Raw genomic sequence first — 22,796 nt, 5'->3', positions numbered from 1 at the left:
TCATGTGTATTAGTGGAATCGAATCCAATTCTGTGCCTTCAAGAGACGGACAAGTGGCCTTCAAAAGAGACAAGTGGCTCCGCAGTTTGGAGGAAAGAAGCGCCCGTCTAGCGAATGAGAAGTCGTGGGTTTGATTCCCACCGGAACACGCAGATTTCTTTTCGCCATTCAAATCTCAATTTGTCAATCAAACACGTGTTTCTGTTATGTGGTGGAATGTTAGCATATTTTAAAGATGCCTTGGTTTAATCCTTTGTGAGGTCAAGCTTGTTTCCTCAATGTAGATTTTCTCGTTTTCCGTTGGCACTATCTGCATGGCTGCTTCGATATTTGAACTCACAAAACAGCCACACTATGCATCAGAATATTCCTCAAAATATAATCACATGAGATGCATCAAATTTAAAAAAAAGGAAGGCCTTCCTTCAGCGTAATAACAGTCCCAAATCAATCATCAAGTAATTGAGAAACCATTTCGCGCACAAATGATCGGACTTGATCACCTCCTGTGCGGTCACGAACCTCTTTGTCACTCACTCTGTGTGCCACCGTTTTTCGCGCTGCATTTGGCCATCTACATTATTCACATGATTGATGCTCAACATGCATCAAACAAATTCTCCTGTCCGTACCGCGATTGAAAATCTGCATCCCGCGGTGATTCGTGAATGAAAAATTATACACTAGTATTCTCGGTGACGACACCGACGACTTGGACGACGATCGGGCACAGGTGTTAATCAAATTCATGGGAGGTGACCACCATCGACCGTCCAGTTGCAGGAATTTCCGAGATACCTTGAAAGAACGATAAACAAAAAATCATGCAAAACACCGCACCGCCTCATCCTGGTCCTGGTTTTCTGATCCTCACGTGATCGACACCGCATTTCGGACACGGTAAACTAACTGATGATGGCGACGACCAGAAGAGGATCCTTCCATCGAACTGGGATCCTGTTCTTCGGGTACACGCCTGGTCGCGCTTTTAATCAGATGGGGACGACTAAATTACAAGTCAGGTCGAGTGGCCGGGAAATTGATTCTAATGGGTACCTTAGGCAGCCCAGGTTGGATCGGATCGCGCCGGAATGAGAGTTATTTCTCATGGCCCCTAATTGACGTTCTAACCGCTTTGATATGATCTTTCTGGATCGAGTGCTCCAAGCGCAGAGTTGCATCTTGGGTGAGCTTTGCTTGCGTTGCGAGGGGTGTGCATCATCGATCTTCAGTTTTCGATCTGGCAATATCCTCGTTGATCAGTAGACGTTGATCTGGGAAGTTCCAGGGGAAAAATCGCAGGTGATTTGCTACATCGGCGATTAAAAAAAATATCTGAAGAGTATTGCAGAAGATTCAGAACAGGTGTTCCCAAACTTTTTCTGAACAGTAGACCTAGGCCACTTTGACGATACATACCGTGTAGGTACCAGAAATTTTACTTTCTTTGACAAGTCCAAATTTCGTTCAAATTCTGATAAAATCCCAAAGCAACGACCTAAGGATCGGCCGAATCTCCCAAAAACTCTTTTGCCTTCCATCTACGACTCAGTAGAAACTCGAGAATTCTCACAGAAGCTCAGTAATACTGGTGAAACTCGATCTACAGTTTGGGAAACACTGTGTGACAGGGATAGTTATTCAAAACATCCAAATCAGCGGAATTTCACATGTAGGGAATCGAAAGACAATCCAGCAACGCTCCGGAACCGCAAGTCAATTGCGACCGAGATGACGGCGAAGGTGCAGGCCAGGCGGGGTGTGACAGCGATTATAATAAAAGCCTTGCGCAGATAGGGCTGCGCGCTATTATTTGCGCTACGTTACAAAGCGCGCGCGGATGGCGAATGTCATCGGAACAAAAGGAGGATGGCGATGACGCCGAGGAGGCCGAGACAGAGGGTGAGCACTTTCGTTTTCGATTATTATGTCTTCGTCGTCGTCGTCATATGGAAACAATTCCACCGCGAAGCAACCAGCAAGGAGAGATCACAGGACAGGTAGGAGAAGGTGCCGAACATACCTACTAACGATGCTCCGCAGCCGCAGCCGCGGCCGACGAGGGAAAGTGCTCTGGAGTCGCCAAAGTCGTTCACGATTCGTTCGAAAAAGTACGTTGTCCTCCGGTCTAATCTTTGTTGACAACATGATTTGACTTAGGGGCATTGCGGTTGTGGTGGGTTTTGGTAGTTCATGTGCAGCTGATCACATGCAGCAGTGTAGATAGATTTGCGGCTTCATTGCGGTATCGCTTTCGATTTCGCCCCGGACTGGTTTAATGATCCTTGGGTTAGGTAACCGAGACGAGGATTGTTTGTGAAATTTTTAGGTTCGACAGAAGAATTGAGCTTTGAATTCGTTGGAACAACTTCTAAACCAGTTCCACCGTTTTCAGAATATAATTCAAATTTAAATTTTATCAGATCTGAACCACTAATTCGAAGCAAAAACTCATTTTGAACTGGTTTTCCAACCCTCTACCAAAGCACCTTAATCGACCACCTGACCAGATAACACGGTGTGGACCAATATAACCTTCTTTTCGTCGCAGACGTCATTCCTCACCTTCTTGTCTGTTTCGTCCAGAATTAGTTGTCGTCCTTGATGGGTGCCGGTGGAGCTTTTTTTTTGTTTCATGGCATTTTCATATTTCACTCAGGGTACAGACCAGTAGCTATAACATGTTGCTGAAATTGCATTAGCAAGTCTTCATCGTTCGATTCGAAGCTGAATGTGGCTGCAAAAGGGTAGTTTGGTTGACTGGTTTACTGCTGAAGGCTCGAGAGAGGCACTAAAAAGTTTTAAATATCACTGATCCAAGAATTGCTAACTGATACGCAGGGATTCAAAAAAAAATCTAAATTAGTGTCCTTGTCGGATGTGTCAAAAGTATGTTTGAATAGTTCTAAATATTTAAAGTATTTAAAACTCTAAAATTTCTATCAAGTTGGATATTTATTGAAAACAGAAGAGGGATGAAATCAATAAATGGTCGAATTGTAAGTTAACAAAAAATACTCACAATTCAAGCCACCAATAAAAATCCTTTACAGTTTTCTTTTGAAAAAGACTCGAAACAGAGTCTAAACGTTGGGACAAATCTAAAACTGTTATTTAGAAGCTCTGAGACTGCAGCGTAAACATATCTAAACATTGACAAAAACGTCCTCAGCCTTCCAGATTTGAACAGTTTTTTTTTTAATTTTCTAATTTTATTTTCTTTTTTTTTTCATTGTTTGACAAACTTCTTGAGGTAAAACTGGACACATTATATCATTTGTTTTTTTTTTTAAAACGGAGTCATATTTTTGAAATCGGTTTCAATACTACATTACAGGATCACGGTATTTTCTTAATATTTTCCTGGTGGAAAACGGTTTTTCAGTTTTACCAAAAAACAAATTTTTGGAAAAAAATGTTTTTTGGAAAATTTATAAGCAATGCTCACCAGGAAAACAATCAGTAGATACCTTGATCCATCCTGAACTGTGTATGGAAATATTTGTTTCGATATTTAATTAAAAAAATCAAAAAATGAGAAAATGCATGCAGTTTGCACCTACATGCACTTTAGAAACATAATGCTACATTTTGCCAGTAAATATTCCACTTTCAAATAATTCATTCAGTTTTACTCTTTTTGAAAAATCCGTGAAATATTCCAAACAGGTATTCGAATTTTTTTTTCTTGAAATTTAACGAATCTACAAATGACCATTTTAGGATTTTCATCGGAAATACCTGCAAAAATGTACTACCAGAAATTTGCCTATAAGTTCTGTTAGTGCTGTTAAACTGAACAAACGGTTTCTTTTCATGATTGCATGACGCACGCTGCAGCTCTATTATTTAGCTTGATTTTTTCGAATATTTCTTCCAAAGATATTGTTTTAAGACATTTTCCGGCAATACAGTCAAAGAAACCTTGCGTTGATTCTTTTAAATCTTCGTCAACGTTTCGGCCCTTGTTTGGACCTTCTTCAGGGCCTTAAATATGTTCGTTATTACTTTGAGGACATTTCAAAAGATACTTTTACAAAATTTCTAAAATTACACTTACTCGATCTTAATCAACAAAGCAAACATATTTTCTTTAAACATAAAACGTCGGGTGCGAAAGGCTCAATTTTGTTCCACTTTGGTATCGCTAAATAGGAGAGGGATAAGTCACAGTACGTAATGTACTTTTCATAGCTGTCGCACTTACACTCCCGTTCAAAAGTTTGGGGTCACCCCCTCAAAAACATGTCATTTCTTTAGGCCCATATCTCCGCCAATTTGCGTCCGATTTCAAAACCCTAGGTTTCATTCAAAAGATAATAAGTCAAAGAAACTTTGAACATGATTTAAAAGAAACTTTTACAAAAAAATTTGTATGTAAACTTAACCCAAAGTTGCCAAATTTTCTAAAAAATAAACATAAACTTACGGCACTGTCGCTGGAAATTGGGTCGACCAAATTTTAAGATGAGAGCGGTATCACCCATTTTCTATTAGCTTTCAACTGCTTTTTAAAGAACTTAGCTAAAAAATATAGAAAAAAAGTTATTAAGTAAATTATTCCTTGATTTCATCGACCAAAAGTTTGGGGTCACCCCTCAAAATGCTGTTTCGGCCAAAAGTTTGGGGTCACTATCGTAAATCATGGAAAAGTGATTTGTTGATATCTTTGTCATCTTTCATTCAATTTTAATTCTTCTTGGCTTATTTGAAACAAAATGAATGATACTTACTGTATAGACATTGAACCACACATATTTGTTGAAATTTACATACTAAAACTTAACGTAAAGTTGCCTCATTTTTTGAAGTGTGGTAAAATGTGCTAACTTTACATAACATTTTTATATACAAAAATCGTTAAATACGTTAAGTTGAAGACATCAAACGTAAATTTAGTTAATTATCTTTGAAATGAGCCAAAAATAATTAAAATTGAACTATAGATGACGAAGATATCACCAAATCACTTTTCCATGTTTTACGAAAGTGACCCCAAACTTTTGGCCGATACATCATATTGAGGGGTGACCCCAAACTTTTGGTCGATGATATCAAGGATTAATTTACTTAATAACTTTTTTTCTAGATTTTTTAGCTAAGTTCTGTAAAAAGCAGTTGAAAGCTAATAGAAAATGGGTCATATTACCGCTCTCATCTTAAAATTTGGTCGACCCAACTTCCAGCGACACTGCCGTAAGTTTATATTCATTTTTTTGAAAATTTGGCAACTTTGGGTAAAATTTACATACAAATTTTTTTGAAAAAGTTTCTTTCAAATCATGTTCAAAGTTTCTTTGACTTATTATCTTTTGAATGAAACCTAGGGTTTTGAAATCGGACGCAAATTGGCGGAGATATGGGCCTAAAAAAATGTCATGTTTTTGAGGGGGTGACCCCAAACTTTTGAACGGGAGTGTACGTTCATTAGGTATTATAGCCCCCAAAGTAATAACGAATAAATTTTAGGCCCTGAAGAAGGTCCCGAAAAGGGCCGAAACGTTGGCGAAGATTTAAAGAATCAACGCAAGGTTTCTTTGACTGTATTGCCGGAAAATGTCTTCGAACAAGAACACAAAAATCAAAGAATATCAAAAAATATCCTACAATTCTTCACGATTTCACACATTTATTGAAACACTTTTGACCATGGTTATGATGGTTATAGACGTGATTTCACCATTGATTCCTTTTATATAATTTTTCACTGATCTTTTCAGAAGCTTTTCCATGAATTGAATGAACTCCTTCATTGATTATTTTAGAAACGTCTCTGCAGATTCTTTCGGAAAATCATCCACGGATTCCAAACATTCTTACAGCGATATTTTTGAGAAAATCAAGAGTTTAGAATTCTTACATATATTTCTTCAAAAACTCTTCCAAATATTCTTACAGAAATATTTTTCAGGGATGCATTATATGCAATGTCTCCAGATATTACCCAATTTCTTCAGCAACTCCTTCTAGGATTTCTTCGAGAATTTCCTCGAAATTCTTTAAGATATTTCTCCAGGGTCTTTTTTAAAGAATATCGCCAGAGATTTATACCGAAATTAGACTTTCTGTTTAATGAAAAAATCTTCCAAGGATGTTTTCAAAAGTTTATCTTTGGACTCTTTATAAAACTTCTTCAGAAAATATTTCCAGAGACTCCATCAGTAGTTTAAGGATTTATTCATAAATATCAGCAAGAGATTTCAATATAAATTTACCTGGAGCTTTTCTTGAAATTCTCCAGCGATTCTTCCGGAAATTCTTTCAAAGCCTTCTCTAGGAATCCCTTGGAAAATTTCGTCTGGGATTACTGAAGAAATTTTTAGCAGGTTTTTTTGGTACTGCTCCTGAGGTACCTTCGGAAATATCTCCTGAGATTTCTTTAGTAATTCCTTCAGGATCTCGTTCAGAAATTTCTTCAAAATTACAGAAATAATTCATGAAATTATATGAAAAATTCTTTTTTCAAGGATTCCCTGTAGGGCTTTCTAAAGGAATTCCTGGAAATACCTCTGGAGATTCCAAGAAGTTTTTTTTTTAATATTTCCTGATGAGAATCCTGAAAAAAAATCCGAAACTATTTCTGTAAGAAACTCTGAGGAATCCTTGTTGGAACCCCTTCTGGAGGCATTCATAGACAAATTTTATGAAAAACTTTTGGATATATTCAAGGAGAAATTCCTGAAGGAGTTTCTGAAAAATAAATCCTTGGATTTCTAAGGGACACTACTGAGGAATTTCTGAAGTAAGTCTCAAAATAAAATCCTAAATAAATCCTTGAAATATTGTATGCAGGAATCCTAGCAGAAACTGCAGACAAGGGTATTGGAAAAGTTCTTGAATAACTCCCTGCATACATTTCTGAAGGATTCTTGGAGAATGTTCCGACGCAAACCCTGGATGAACTGCCGGAGATACTTCTGGAGGAGTTCATGAAAGAATTTCTTGCAAATTGTTCGAAGGTAGAAGTGAACAAACATCTCTGAAACATTTTCTTAAAAAAACGCAAGAGGAATTTTCGGAGAAAACCCAGAAGAATTTCGAATCAAATCTGGAAGAATCCTTGAAGGAATCACTTTAATTCATTTCTTAAGAAAGTGAATTTTTCGATGGAATCTCTAAAGGAATGCCTGGAAGTCTGGAGAATGATCTGCAGTAATTCCATGAAGAATTTTCTGAGATGTCCCTCTCAAGAAATCATCCCGGAAGTTATTTCTGTAAAAAATCCCTGAAAAAATCTCTGAAGAAAAGTTTCAAGATATCTCAAGAGAATATTCCCGGAGGAATATTAGATAAACTTCTGCGAAACCCCCTGGAAGAACTTCTAGAAAAATGTCTTAAGAACTTTCTAGAGGAATTTGTGAAGTAATGTCTGAGAGAATCTCCCTAAATATATTAGAAAAAAAAACCTCTCAAGGAGTTTTCTGGGATAAATGCAACACTATTTCTAGAATGGATTAACATTCACCTAATGGGCCTTACATTATTTGGAAAAAAAACAGACAACATAAGAACTCAACAAATTCCCAAAATAATGGCAACAATGCTTTTTCGGATTATCTCCCTATTCATAAACAAAATAAAGTTGGCGTAAATATGCTTAGCACGTCTACTGCTTGTAAGCGGGCTTCGTGGTCGTGCGGTTAGCAGCGCCAGTTGTTTAGGTGAATCGTAAGCCACTGAATGTGGGTTCAATTCCCACTCCAGACGGGACAAAACTTTTCATCGATCGGAATTGGGCTACTGGGTGTTCAGTATGTACAGCTTCTGGCTGTAGATGGTGGGTAGTGTCTTTTTCATGTTCGTCATAACTCAAGTACAAATTATCTCTGGTATTCGCTTTACGTTTGAATTGAAAGTTAGAATAAATTGTTCATTGATGTTCATTTTTTACCAAGGAAATTTTATCCTGATGATGTAACAATGAAACAAGTATAATCGAGGATTTGAGATAAATGCTCTCTAGGGTAAAATCTCAAAAAACAAAACCGAGGATGAAGCTTCTCAATGTATTGTTAGAGAAGTGCACTTGAATATTTATGTGAGTATACAGTCAAGCCTCCTATTAGACGCTGCCACCTACTTTACGCCCACCGCAATTTCTCAGCTGTCTTGCATCAAATTCTGCTGATTTTTTTTAGCATAGTTAGTGCTTACTATAGACTCATCGTCACATACAAAATATAAACTAAATTGATTAGAAGACGTAAAGTGGGTGGCAGCATCTAATAGGAGACCCGACTGTACATAAAAAAATATCGCAACATCTCGACCTCTTATTTGGAATCGATACTCACTTTCGGTAACCCACGCCGACCTAGTCACTTCCGGCTCATTTGTCTAATCACAACCAAAATCACAAACACGTCTCCGTTTATCGTTTTAATTAACAACAACAACGAGCCATTATTGCGCCAAGCTAGCCTACACTCACTTCCTCGAACCGCATAAAACCGAAAAATTTCTTCACCTACACTCGTCTCGAACCCGCTCGGTTATGTTTACATTTATATTACCCCATCCCACATAGGTGGGTAAGTCAGCCTTCGCCGTCACCACAGACCAACCACGATCAAGTGAAATGTGTGTGCGCGCGAGAGTTGAGTAGATATCGAGTCGATGTTGTCATTGCCGAGTGCCGAGCCGAGGTGCCAAGCACTTTTGGTGCTTTTCTTTCATGCGCGAGCATTACACATGCTCGACGACGACGACGGCCAAGATTTTCTCCTCGCCGTGTGGTCGCGTAACTCTTCGCGGGCGCGCGCGCGTTCGAGGAATTATTTCATTCAAAAAACGCGAGCTCACCAGCCAACATTATGATCATCATCGGCATCATCGCCGTGTAGGTACGCATCGGTACTACTATGATCATCAGCAGCACGACCGATGATCATCATCGTCGTCATAGTAGTCGTAGTAGTCGTAGTCGTCGATCTTCCCCTCGTATGACCAGTGATGCTGGATTAGTTTTTTCATAAGGGATTTCGGAACTGGCATACAACTATACAAGTCCTGCATTTTGAACTACACTCTCTTCTTCTTCCTGGTGTAACGTCCCTACTAATGCAAAGCCTGCTTCTCAGCTTTGTGTTCTATGAGCATTGCCACAGTTATCAACTGAGAGCTTCCTCTACCAATGACCATTTTGCATATGTGTATATCGTGTAGCAGACACAAAGAAGCCAAGGAAATTTCTTTTATGAAAAATTCGGTCCAGGAACCGGGAATCAAACCTGTCACCCATAGCATGGTCATGCTGTATACCCACACATTTACAACTGTGGCTATAGGAGTCATATGGCGCCTTAAAACTTGCTGAAGTTCTGCACAAAAGTTCCAGAAATGCTTATTGTAAGCCTTCTATGCAGCTACCTTATGCAAACTTTCAAGTTCCAAAGTTTCTTAAAAATGCAGATGCTTAGAAGTAACCTCTAATACAGCCTCTCTTAATCTACCTTACCAACGCGTGTATTTCTTATGGAGCTGATGGGTTTCGATCCATAGTTTGAGGAAGGCTGCTATAATAAGCTGACGAGCTCAAAAAAATCCTCTTATAAGAACTCTTGGTAATGGGTAGATTCTAAGTGGTAAACGTCCCGGCACATGATACACAGTTTTCAGTTAACAACTGTAGAAGTGCTATACAAACAGCTCTGTCACATTTTGTAGTTACACCAAGAGGCTAGCCTAGGCTTTACCTAGAGAACGCTCCGCAGATCCTTGAACAATTCGCAAGATCTGGCATCACTGGATCCAACTTGCGCATAGTGGGTTTTTGCTATATCAGCTCGCCTAAGCCAGTTTTTTAACGTACAAAACTTGCATAAAACTTGTCCGCGCCGTATTTTTGTATGCACGACCGCGATAGACAGACGGATGGAGGGCCGGACGGATGATTGGCGGACCCTGGCGGTTGAGCGAAAGTTGTCTGGCCGCGGTGCGGCGGCGTGCACCGACTGACTGTTGGTCGATGTAGGTAATACCTACTATTCGGCAGGTAGTGGCGAGAGAGTCGGTGTGTTGGTTCGTGCATTCAAACTCCGTACATGACGAAGATTGGAGAAAAAGTTGTCGATGTTTTTGCGTTGAGCAATCATCGACCGGCAGCCGAGTCCTACGAGCAACTGAAAGAAAAAGGAGTCTAAACGTTCACAAAGTTTAGCATACAAGGGTGTAGTGATACAAAGGTGTAGCGATCGTACGAGGTTGACATTGACAGGAGCTGTTTTATTTTTGCTCTAGTTGAAAGCTCTCCAAGGCAACAGACTAGGAGATAATTGAATAGAGATCGATTAGTGCAAATTTCAGTTACTAGGCGGTCACTTTGCATAAGCTGTTAGTACACAGGGTCAAATATTTGTTCAAAAAGAAACCAATGCTCAAACATCTTGTTTGACACGATCGAATTTTATTAGTGTCAAACTGATGTTGTTTCTTGAGTTCTTTCCTTGTCAAATATTTGACCCTGTGTACTTCAGGCCTTACTATGGGCGCTAAACGAACATTGTTGCAGAAACTGTTCGGAATGGTAACCTTTTTCTCGCAGATTACCAACGTTTCGCCAATCAAGACTCTGATCTCGCAGTTGCCCAAAATCTCCGGAAGTGCATCAAGCCTGCTTTCATTAACCACAACAGCAACATTGTTACTTCCCGGTAGATTGGAAATAATACCTATCTAGCAGAGCTCTTCCGATGAAATCAAGAGAGGTCAATCGTCGCAACCTCCTCTTGCAATTGTATAACTGCAATTCAGTAACAAATTTTGAAAACGACGTATAATCAATGCTACACCATTGATTATACGTCGTTTTCAAAATTTGTTACTGAATTGTGGTTGCCAAGCCAGAGTTCAACCCGAGAATACGAGACCAACAGGCAGGCGTGCATTAAGGAGAAACTTCAGAGAATACAAATATGGCTGCCACAATGGCCGACTTGGACCCCTACTCACGTTTTCAAGAGCACCAATCATAAAAATTCGTAAACAAATGTGCTCGATTTGGAAAAGCTGCCTCTTTTTGCAAGTGAGCAAAGCCAGGATAAACAAGTACAGCTTGGTTCGATGCTTCATTTGTCAGATTTGTGCCTCTAAAGTTTGTACGCAAAATTACAACGGGATTTCTTGATGTTTCACCTTAAGTTGGCAAATGGCAAATTGAAAGCGCTCCAAATCTCTCAATCCAAGTCAGTGATTGATTTCTAGCCGGTTTGCTAGATGATACACAGCAGGTTCACAGTAGTGCCAAAAAGTGCGTTCGGAATTGAAATAATTGCTAGCTGCTTAAAACTGGGTTACACGCAGAAAAAAGCATGGTAAAATCAAAAATATTTCAGGTAAACTCAAATAAATTGTCAATTTGTTCTGGCAACAAAAATAAAACTGTTTGGAGCAAATCGAACGTCACATTTGAAGCAAATTCAATCCATTTTTAAAACAAACATGCATCTTCTGACAGGTTATGTTAGAAACAAATGTAAAAAATGTTGTTTTTTTTTGTGGAAGGTCGACCCTACGGAAATATTTCCAATTAAATTTACAAAGTCATTTCCTCCTCTAGGAAAACCCACTTCCCGCGTGGCACTTCCAATGCCTACACCATGTAGATAACATACGCTCCAGAAATCAATGGAATTTCGTGGAAACTTTTGGTGAAACTTGCCTTTTTGCAAAAGGAAATCTTATTTGGTGCTGCAGCTGGAACTTAAGAGTTTTGTTTATGTTCTCGACCGCAGATCGGGGGGCTCTTCAATGGGTATTGTAGAAATCAATATGTAATTGAGTTAGTTTTAAAAATTAATATTTTAGTTTTAAATATTTTATCAGTTTACCGAATAAACATGAATATTTTTGTTTCAAACGAACGAAATTTCCGTGTACGCATACCTAGAGGTTTACGAAGTTTGAGCAATCTATAGAAGGCGACCAGTGCGTGATAATTATTAGAAATTGACTGCTGGGTTCATTTCGCACTTCACCAGACCACAGAGAAACGGACGTCCACTCACATCACTTGAAAATACTTTACAAATGGCTAAATGACGACTTCAAAAAAAAAAAAAAATGAAATTATATCTTTTTAGCCATTTGGCTGAATTTTAATTTCTTTTTTTTTTTTGTATGAAAGATATTGAATATAAGTTTTTTATGGAAAAAAAGCGTTGGAATGGCTTAATTGTGTAAAGGTGTTATAAATAAGGTCATATAAAAGTTCATTTTTCGCGTTTTCATGGCCTCGGGACCATACAATTTCCCTATTTTTTTTTTATCAGAAAACCCAACAAATTTGGCGTAACATATGAAAAAAAAATCCGAGATGTATATTTTTAGTTCTTGAGATACCATTTTTGAAAATGGAAGGTCATTTATTTGATTACTTCTTATTCTTTATGGCTCTACGTCCCCCACTGGTACTTGGCCTGCCTCGCTTCAACTTATTGTTCTTTGAGCACTTCCACAGTTATTAATTGAAGGGCTTCCTTTGCCTGCCATTGCATGAATTTGTATATTGTGAGGCAAGTACAATGATACACTATGTCCAGGGAATCGAGAAAATTTTCCCGACCGGAACGGGAATCGAACCCGGCGTCTCCGGATTAGCAATCCAAAGTCTTAACCACTAGGTTAACTGGAGACCTCTTGACTACTAACTACTCTGAAACTGTCGATATTATTTTGTAAATCCTCACTAGAATCTCTGTTTTAATTTCAGGAGGTTCTTTCTAATGAATCTATGGAGGAAGATCTGACGCAATCCTATGGAAACTCTTGAAGGAATCCCAGAAGGAATTTCTGAAGCACTTTCTGGAATAAAAAATGCCTGGAGAAAATTCTTGGGAAACCCTTGCTAGAAATCCTGGACCAGTTTGTTGACGATTCCGGAGAAAGTTCCAGAGAAATAAAAAAAAAAACGAAAAATTAGGAACTGAAGTTTTAATTGAATCTTTATTAACGAGATTTTTCCGAAGGAAGAACCCACGCTTAGTGAGCTTATCGGGAGTGAGATTCGATCCCAGGTCCTCGGCGTGAAAGTGAACTGTTCAAACTATCACACCAGATCCGCTTTAATTGAGCTGTTTCATTTTAAATACTAGTCAAAATTTAAAAGTTGCATACTTCCCTTTTGCAAAAAAATAATAATAATAAAAATGAAGAAATTAAAAAAAAATCTTAAAAAGACGAGTTCATTTCGTTGCATTCCACTACTGTGTCTATCTTTGGACAGACAGGCCTATTTCGTCTGCGTCTTTCGACACTGCCCAAGTAACATTTTTTAGTCAAATAGACTGGAAGAGGTCCTTTAAACCATTATAAAACCAAAATTAAAGGTATTAGGTTTTATGGCGGTTATAAAAATGCCCGCAAGACTAATTGGTCATCATCATTTTGCGTTTTGTGGAGAAGTCTGTAAGTCGCAGACGAAATAGGTCTATATGGCGGAAGAAAGGAATTTGCTCGTCCTTTTTTTTAAATTTTCTTTGAAAGTTATTCTTTCGTTCTTTTTTTGTTTGTATAAGTGAAGTAACAGCTAAGTGTTTTATAAATTTTAACTAGTCTTTCTGGATACCTCGGAATCCAGAATCTCCACCAGAAATCATCCCGTGATTCTAGATGCTCCTTTTTCGGATTTCTTTAAAAATTGATCCCATATTTAGTTCTTGCAGGATTTTTTCAAAGAGTTTTCCTCTGAATATCTACTGAGATAACTTACGAGATTTCTTGTAAGAAATTCTCTGAGAAATATCTGAAATCTGAGAAATATCAAATTTTGCGAAAATCTCCACAAAGACTTTTTGCAAAGCTCTGAAAAAAAAAATCCTGCGAGAAACTGGGACATCTCTGAGAAAAGGTTCTCGAACTAATCCCGGGAAAAAAATGTTAAAAAATTGAGGAGAAACTCTCAAAACCTCTAAAAAGAATCCCGCGAGAAACAACGTGTGAAATCCAGCAAGGAGATCTACTAGAAATACTTGAAAACTGTCTCTGGAATAAATCCCTGGAAGAACTTCTACAAAAATACCGCGATAAACTGTTGGAAAACTATCTCAAAACCAGGAATTTCTGGAAAACTTTGGAATATTTTTGAAAAGATCTCTGGAAAGAATCCATCGAGAAACGCTGGAAGAAAGTCCGTGGGGTACATACTCCAGCAGATATCCCGTGAAAAACCCCAAAAAACCTGAAATCGTTAAAAAAAAATCTCGGAAGCAATCCATACAGTCAATTTATACGTATAATGAAGTTTATGTTCATGTTATACGTACTTTTATGCTTATCGCATAAGATGCAGTAAAAGTGCCTTATGCGTACAAAAGTGGAGACGCTATACGTACATTGACGGAACAATAATAATGCTATACGCCTTGAAGCGATATCTTATGCGATGCACCGTGAGCACTATTGCGACGTAATTCAGCATCTTATGCATCTTAATAATATTGGAAAAATTAAACAATTCTTGTCAGCTCGATATCGAACTAATGACCTTTGGATTGTTGAGCCACACTTCACACTTAACACCAAACGCTAGTTATGAAATAAGCCGATTAATTATCATGATATTCTAACTCACTTTAGTGTTTGTTGGAATGCACTTGGTTCACCTGCGCTGTGTGTGCTTGGCAGACTATATGGAGTTAAAAACGACGAGGTACCATTTCCCGCACAGTTTTCATTACACCTCTCTGGCAATCACCTCCCATTGTTGATTATCAAGCCAACAAAACAAATAATGATGGCTTTGTAACCACAATTATGGCTGTTCACCTTCTTGTAGCATTCTGGCACTGCATCCAACAGCAACTCTTTCATTGTTATCACATATAAAATCGCATTATGTCAACATTAAACACTTCTAGCTTATGCGAGTTTGTATGCACACTTCAACGAGTTTATTTGTACTTTTATGCGATTTCATCCAAACACCAATGCGAGTTAAACAGACACAATAAGAAAAGTACCAAGCAAAATCGTATAATCATCGCAGTACGCACGCTTTTGCGAATTAAAGTTCATCAGAATGTCATCTAACACGATGTGTTCATACCAATCAAAAGTTGATTTGTATTCTTATATGACTTTACCTGATACGTCGTAATAAGTTCAAAAAATATCATCTTATGCGATGAATATTGTCCATCCGCTGTACATATAGGGGAACCAATATATTTTGGACACAGCAACGCGCCAATACTTTTTGGACACTTACGGCAAAAACAAATGGAAGTGTCCAAAATATATTGGTGTAACGCTGTGTCTAAAATACGTTGATTCCCCTATGCCATACTGACTTAAAGTAGTACTCAATACGATGTACAGCGTGCATTCTTATGTGACTCCCGGTTGTCTGGGAAATGCGTAAAAACCTGTGGATATACTTGGGAAAATTGGTGTAAGCCAGAAAAGAAAAAACCATTGATAATTTCAAAGAAAAACTCTACGAGAAACTAGAAATGACTTTAACCCTAAAAGGGATACCTGGGATCCATTGGACCCCAGGCGCCTTTCAGAGCTCGTCTTTGATGGAACACACTCAGCGAGGTGACGAAACTGAGGCCATGAAGGTATCCCTTTTAGGGTTAAAGGAGGATTTCCGGAAGAGTTTGAAGGGATAATCATGGGTAGAATTTCAATATCTCAACATTACTACACCAGCACAGAGTACAAACATCCAAGTTCATATTAAAATTTGTGTATGGGATTTAACGGTCACACAGTTGTGGAATTATTGATTGAACTCCTGAATGTTTTTTACTGATTTTTCTTTGAGTATCTGGATGTCAATGTAGGTGGAAATGTCAAAGCAATTTTTTGAAACGAACTCTGAGAAAAGTCTACAAATAATCCTTAACCAAGTTTTTTATTATATTCAAAAAAAGTTTTGGTAAACAGTTTTCGAAAGAATTCAGAAATTTGGAGCAATCTCTTGAATAATAACTCAAGAATTAGTTGGTGATTTTGCCGTTAGGTGGCGCTAGTCATCAAGTGGCGTTTCAAACTTCTCCATCTCGGGATCCAGACCAGATAGAAAAGTGTCGTCTTCGGCAAAACTCTTCGGGAAGTCAAAAGCTATCTTGTGATTCATCAATTGATTTGTGATTTCACCGCTAGGTGGCGCTAGTCGTCAGGAGATATTTCAAACTTCTCTATCTCGGAATCCAGACCAGATAGAAAAGTGTCGCCTTCGGCGAAGTTCTTCAGTAAGTCAAGAGCTATCTGATGATTCAACAGTTGGTTGGCAATTTTGCCGCTAGATGATGCTAGTCGTCAAGTTACGCTTCAAACTTCTCTATCTCGGAATCCAGTGCAGATAGAAAAGTGTCGTCTTCGGCAAACTTCTTCAGGATGTCAACAGCTATCCAACAAAAAGTTGGTGATTTCGCCACCAGGTGGCGCTAGTCGTCAAGAGTCGTTTCAAGCTCTATGTTGGCATTCAGAGCAGATAGAAAAGTGTCGTCTTCGACAACGTGCTTCAGGAAGTCAAAAGCAGAGGTCAAAATTGTGTACGGACAATCGTCTACGAACGGGGAGGTCTGAGATGATCAAAAATAAGTCAACGTAGCTTATGGACAGCGCCTTAGCGGAGGTCGTGGATGCCGAGGTAACTTCGTCACGTCGAGGTGCCAAAGTATCTAACTATCTCGAAAAAAAAAAGAAACGATTACGACCGCCCCTCTGCATTCATCTTCCACAGGTGTGGGAAGCAGGTGGTAATGATTGCACCATTGCCCAAGTCCATTAGCAACGGATGGCGTCGTCGCCGTCATCGTCTTCGGCAAAAGGGCCTTGTGCTGTACGCTGGAATAGGGAAATTGTGGAGAAATAGCAATTGTCTTTGGGGAAATGATTAGCGACGGGCAAAAACAAAGCTCGGGTGATGGTTGAAAGCCGCCAGTTCACGCGCTGGGCGCGCTAATGGTAATGATTATTGGAGATGTAATTTCAATTTCGTTGGTGAATTTTTGTTGGGGTTTGAAGAGGTGAGAAGTGACGATTGATCGGTTGGGTTGGAAGAGAGATTGCGATCGGTTCGAGAAAGTGAAAATTGATTTGATTTGTTAGGGTGCGGCAAATTTTATTAAAATCAATGAGAGAAACTTTGAACGAAAGACTTCAATCGTCGCACAAGCGACGAACCTTCCCATGGAGAAGGTTCGTCGCTTGTCCAGTCATGGAAGTCCCTCAACCGAAAATTGTCAATTTCATATCTCATTTGCGCGCAATTTGCCATGAAAGCGAATGATTAATCGATCGACGCCGCCAATAACGTTGATCGCTCAATTGCAGCATCGCTTGTGCAATTTTGGCGACTCTGATAGCCACCACCACCGTCTCATTAATCCTTCAACAACTCTCCTATAAAGCTATAGAGGGGACGGGACGATGACGATGACTTCAACAACAACGATGGTGTGGCCGGTCGCACAAGAAGACGACGGTCAAAGTTGAAATGTCTCAACCCTTGCACATCTGCTTCTCGCTGGGTCGGCGGCCAGCGATAATGATGATTGGTGCTGCGTCGCGCCGGTGCTGACATTTACCCAAAATATATATAGAAGTAAGATTGCCTAGCCTCAGGTCGTTGTCATCAACCACCGTCGCACAGACGACGCGATGGAGGAGACAGACGATTGGCTGGCGCGCTGCTGCTGGTTGAAAGTAAATATCAATGTGACCCTCAAAAAATCCAAACAAGGGTTTACGAAATTGCATGGTCCACTGGGTGGCACTAGGCCTCAGCTACGAGGTTGGGTTTGACGTGGGTAGATCTTGGCTGAGAAGGCTGATAGTGGGAACTTGTCTTAGTCGGTAGCTTGGGCGCAGAAGGTGCGAATGGGGCAGTGCTCCAATGATCAAGATGGAGAAAAAATATTGCGATATACTAAAGTATTATGGAATGAGCTCACCAATTTTTCATCAGGCTAATCTGATAAAAAATATAAAAATAAAAAAATCATGTAAATCACAAGAGACTTTACTAGCTAAGCTTTAAACCTTCACATATCTATGTTTGCTATATCAAAATTCATAACTGACGCCGGCCACGTCCTTCCATTCAATTAGAAATAGGGGAGGAAGGCGTGATGCACATGAATTGTGAAACGAAAGTTTTTTGATGTTATTTATTAAAGAACATTTTGATACTTTGAACCAATTTGCAAGGAAGAAGCAATCATACCACAGGTGAATTGCTCCACTTTTCCAGTAAAACGTATTCATTTACCCTAGCGCGCATTCAAGAGGAAAAACAGTTTCACAGCCCCCCAATCCTACAGACTCGACTCGACTCGACTCGTACGTACCTTCGTTGGTGCAGGTGCCCCACGTTCGCAAGGAAACTCAACCAAACTCGTCGTTCGTCCATTTGCTGCTCGAAATGGTGGTGAAATATGGAATCGCACGCGATTCAATCGATTGAGTTTCATTGAATTTTCCGTTTTCCTTTCCGTAGGTAATCGACGCAAGCAAAAATCAACGTAATTTCCGCGCGAGCTCGCACACATATGTTTTGGTAACGTGCCCCCACGAGAAAAAGTGAGGTTCCTCACTAACAGAAACAGAGAAAGAAAAAAAAACAAGTGCAAGTGTGGCGCAAAAAAAAAAGAAGTGAGGAAATCAAAACCTAAACCTGCGGGCAGTAGTGCATTGAAGAAAAAAAAAAACGTAAAACAGAAATCATAAGTGATAACGCAAGAGAAATAAAATCAACAACCATAAAAGTGAATGATTCCGCGAGTGTTGGACTGTCGCGAGTGAGTGATTTTTATTAGGTTTTGGTCCAGACCGAACAGTGCTGCGGTTGAGCGGATCAGGGGATTCGCTCTCGGCTCGTCTCGTCTCTTTTTGAGTGCATTTCAAACGGTAAGTCAAAGAAGCAGGGTGCGGATTTTGGGATCGTTGGTGCATTTTTAAAAAGGTCATCTCGTTTGGTTGTTTTGATTTATTGAACAAATTTGCAGTTTTGACGCTTTTAGAGGTGTGCTGCTTCAGGCGCTGCTGGAGCGGTGTCTGATGGTGGGAAAAAGAGCATTTGGGCGCAGGTTTAATTTGCATTCGTGAATGAGTATGCATAAAAGCAATTTGTTGTTATTATTATTGGGATGGATTGGAATTCAGTATAATGGCATAATTTGCATCATAAAGAATGAAACGAGCTTTTGCATGGCGAAAAACAACACTGGTACACTAAAACCCCTTTTGGTGAGATTTAAGGAGCTTCATGCGCTTTCGGGGGTTTCAGAGGATTTCAAAGGCAGAGTTTCAAAGTTCCAAGAAATCGTTGGAGAAAATTATGGGATTTCAAATTGAACTTTCATTGTTCTTGCTCCGTTTAAACCCCCTGCAACATGACTTACCAGAGAAATCCTCCGTTTTGAAACCTCACCTGAATCACCTGGAACCTACTAAAATGCATTGGCCGGTAACTATTTCAACCATTGTGAATTGCTTTGGAATTTTTTTCTGTTTTTTTCTTCAAAAATACAAATGAAAATTTTATCAAATTTATAAAAATTATTCTTATAAAATTTTTTGTTAATTAATTCCATTGGAAATTTCTTCAGAAAAATTTTTATAAATATTTTCGGGAAACTTGTTATTTTCTTTTGGAATTTCTATGGTATTTCCATTGGGTATTACTTTGGAAATTTTTAAGGGGATTTTTTAGAATTTCTGCGGTGATTACATTGATATTTGATCAGCTATTATTTGTTAACAACTTCTTCTAAAATTCTTTCAGTAATTGCATTTTTTTTTCGTAATTTTATTGTGATTCATTTAATACGCTTTGGAAAATTTCTAGAGCAATTTGTTTACAATTTTTTGAAATATTTTTCGATTTTTTCTGATACTTTTTTGAAAATTCCTTTGGCAACTTCATCGATAATTTCTTCAGTGATGCCTATGTGAATTACTTTTTTTTCGGAAATTAATTCGGTTATTTTTTCCAGTGATTCCTTCCACTGGGAATTCCTTTGGCCAATAATTTTTAGATTCCTTACCCAATTATTTTATCAAATCGAGTTTTTCTTATAAAATTGTTCGTCTATTTATTCCGTTGGAAATTTCTTCAGAAATTTTTTTCAGGAAACTTTTTCATCATTTTCTTTGAGAATTTCTATACTTATTCCTTTTGATATTGCTTTCGAAATTTCTTAGTTGATTCTTTCGACATGTTTGTTTTTATATTAGAATTTCTGCGATAACTACTGGAATTTGGCCAGCTATTTTTAGGAAAATTGTTCTGAAATTCCTTCAGCAATTCCTTTACAATTTTTTCGCAAAATAAGTGATTCATTTTGTAATTCGTTATGATTTCATTGTTTTTATATTTATTTCTTTTAAAAGTTGCTTCGGAAAAAAATTTAAATAATTTTTTTTTGCAATATTTTATTTTTTTTTTTGATACTTTTTTGGGAATTCCTCTGGTACTTTCATCTATAATTTGTTTTTGTGAATTATTTCGGTTTTCAACACTTTCTTTGAAAATTCCTTCGAATATTTCGGTAATTCTTTCCATAGTTTCCAGGAAAATTTCACAGGAAGCTTTTATGGCGGTTTCACTGAAAATTCCTTAGGCCAATAATTTTAAGATTTCTCAAAAAAAAATTTTTTGGATTTCATCCCAAAAATACCTTTGGTATAATATTTGGGATTTTTTTCGGCTATTTTTTGTGAGTTTCTGATTCTGATTCTTGCTCGAGGAATTTACAAAGTTATTCCGATTTCCATAAAATAGAAATTTGAAAATAGAATTGCCGAACCAAAAGAATTCTCGAAGGGATTCTCAAAGTAAAACTCGAAGAGATTTCCGAAAAGCTTCCTGAGGGTAATTTATCATCAAGCTTACCTAAGAAGTTCCATTAGAAGTTACCAGGAATTTCTTTGAGAATTGCCAAAGGAATGGTTGAAGAAATTATGAAAGCTTTCAAAAAAAATGGACCACTATGTATTTTCGTAGAAATTTTCTAAGGAATTTGCAAACAATACGCCTTGGAAGATTCAGTAGAAATCTTAAAAAAAATTAGCTGAGAAGTTTTCTAACGAATCACCGAACGATTTTCGAAAGACCGTGCTAAAGAATTTCTTAAAAGATATTTTGGAGAAATCATCCAATGAATTTCTGAATAAATTTTGGATGAGATTTCCAAAATAAATTGCCCAAGCAATTTCCAAACAAATTCTGAATAAATGGTTCAAAAAATCTAGGAGAATTGCCGACATTTTTTTTTCGAAAGTAAACCTCTAAGAAAATAGCCGAAGAAATTTCCATCATTTCCAAAAATTACCGAAAAAGTTCCCAAAGTCGCTCGAGTGATAGGGCTGTTGTATTTTGTAAATCACGCTGAATAAATCTCGCTTTTTGTATTCAGTATGAGCGTGGTGCTGACGGTTGTGGCCAACCGCGCGATTGACGGAAGCTTAAGGAGGTCTCCCAAAGATTTGCCTGATAAATTTCCAAAACAATAGCTGATACAATCCTCAAAAAAAAATCAAGTGACATCGAAAACCCCAAAGGTGCTTTGAAATAATCTGCTGCAGGAATTCGTTTAACAGTTACTAAAGAAATTTTCTTAAGAATTCTCGGAGAATTTCAGAAAAAATCTGAAAAAAATCCGAAAACAGTTTTTTAAAAGAAATTCTTAAAGAACATCTTTAAGAAGAAATTTCCATAATTTGTAAGAATTTCCGAAGATGTTTCCAAAGTGGCAATTGAAGAGGTCTCCAGAACATTTGCCTGATAAATTTCCAAAGCAATTGCTGATAAAATTCTCAAAGAAATTTTCAGAGCAAGTGGAATCGGAATTGCCGAAGGTATTTCGAAATAATCAGGAAGTCACTGAAACTGGCACTCCTAAGGAAAATAATCCTAGATAAGCCGATGCTGAAACTCCTTGAAACTATTTTTTTAAACACCCCTGAGCCTCCCAGAAACTTTTCTGAAACCCCTGGGAAAACCTGGTTTCTTCTCTCTGAGGCATCCATACACTTTTACTATACCTCCGAGAACCACACCGAAGTCTGCGGGAACGGAACACCTCTGAAACGTGAAGCCCCCAAATGCCCCTGAAATGCTTTGAAATGAACCCTGAGTTCCTCTGAACTCAACGAATCATCTCAATATTGTCAAATCAATTGCCCTAAAACATTCTTTAGTGAGTTGAATTCGGTATTAGGTGCTCTCGAAGGATTTCCAGAGGATTTTAGACGAGTTTCTGTCTCGGTTCAGAATGGTTTTTGTCTTGGTTCTGGGCCAATCACTTCCAGTCACCCTGCACGTTTAGAATCCTCAACAACGCGGCCGTCCACAAAGCCGACAGCCCCTTTCTGGTCCCTTTTGAATATGGTTTCAGCTTGTCGTTCCTCCGGCATACGAGCTACGTGCTCTGCCCACCGCAGCCTGCCGTGTTTTATTTGCCTCACTATATTCCATCCCATTACATGCCGTCCTCCAGCTTACCACCGATTATTGTTCGTAGCACCCTTACAGTTCTATGTTGAACAGTAAGTTTAAAAGAGCATCGGCTTGCTTCAGTAAGGTTACGAAGGATGACGAAATTTCATCCACAACTCGTACACTTGAATTCGATCCATCAAGTGTTGCAAGAACCAGTCTTATCTGATAAAAATATAAATATAAAATAAATATAAATAAAAAGTCCAATCAGCTTCGCCGGAAACCCATTGATCACAATCTGCCGTAACTCGTTTCTCTCCACTGATGCTTTGTAAACATATGATCCATCATTGATCGAGCCTCACGAAATCCTGCCTGATACTGGCAGACGAAGTACTCCCCA

The 22,796-nt window shown here is 38.4% G+C and overlaps 1 protein-coding gene across 4 annotated transcripts in view; it reads left to right on the top strand.

The window, feature by feature from the left end:
* LOC109418098 (uncharacterized) overlaps positions 1-22,796 on the top strand; it is a 734,843-nt gene that overhangs the window by 290,928 nt on the left and 421,119 nt on the right. For 2 of the 4 annotated variants that reach the window (XM_029870885.2, XM_029870883.2), the window contains exon 2: positions 18,449-18,858. The exons of the other annotated variants lie outside the window; for them this stretch is intronic. The gene's annotated coding sequence lies outside the window, so the exon portion shown is untranslated. The remainder of the gene's footprint in view (positions 1-18,448; positions 18,859-22,796) is intronic. 4 annotated transcript variants of the gene reach the window in all.

Source organism: Aedes albopictus, chromosome 2 (assembly GCF_035046485.1).
Source record: "Aedes albopictus strain Foshan chromosome 2, AalbF5, whole genome shotgun sequence".
Taxonomy (NCBI): Eukaryota; Metazoa; Arthropoda; class Insecta; order Diptera; family Culicidae; genus Aedes; species Aedes albopictus.
The sequence above is the reverse complement of the archived record's forward strand: the minus strand, read 5'-3'. Positions and strand labels throughout refer to the sequence as shown.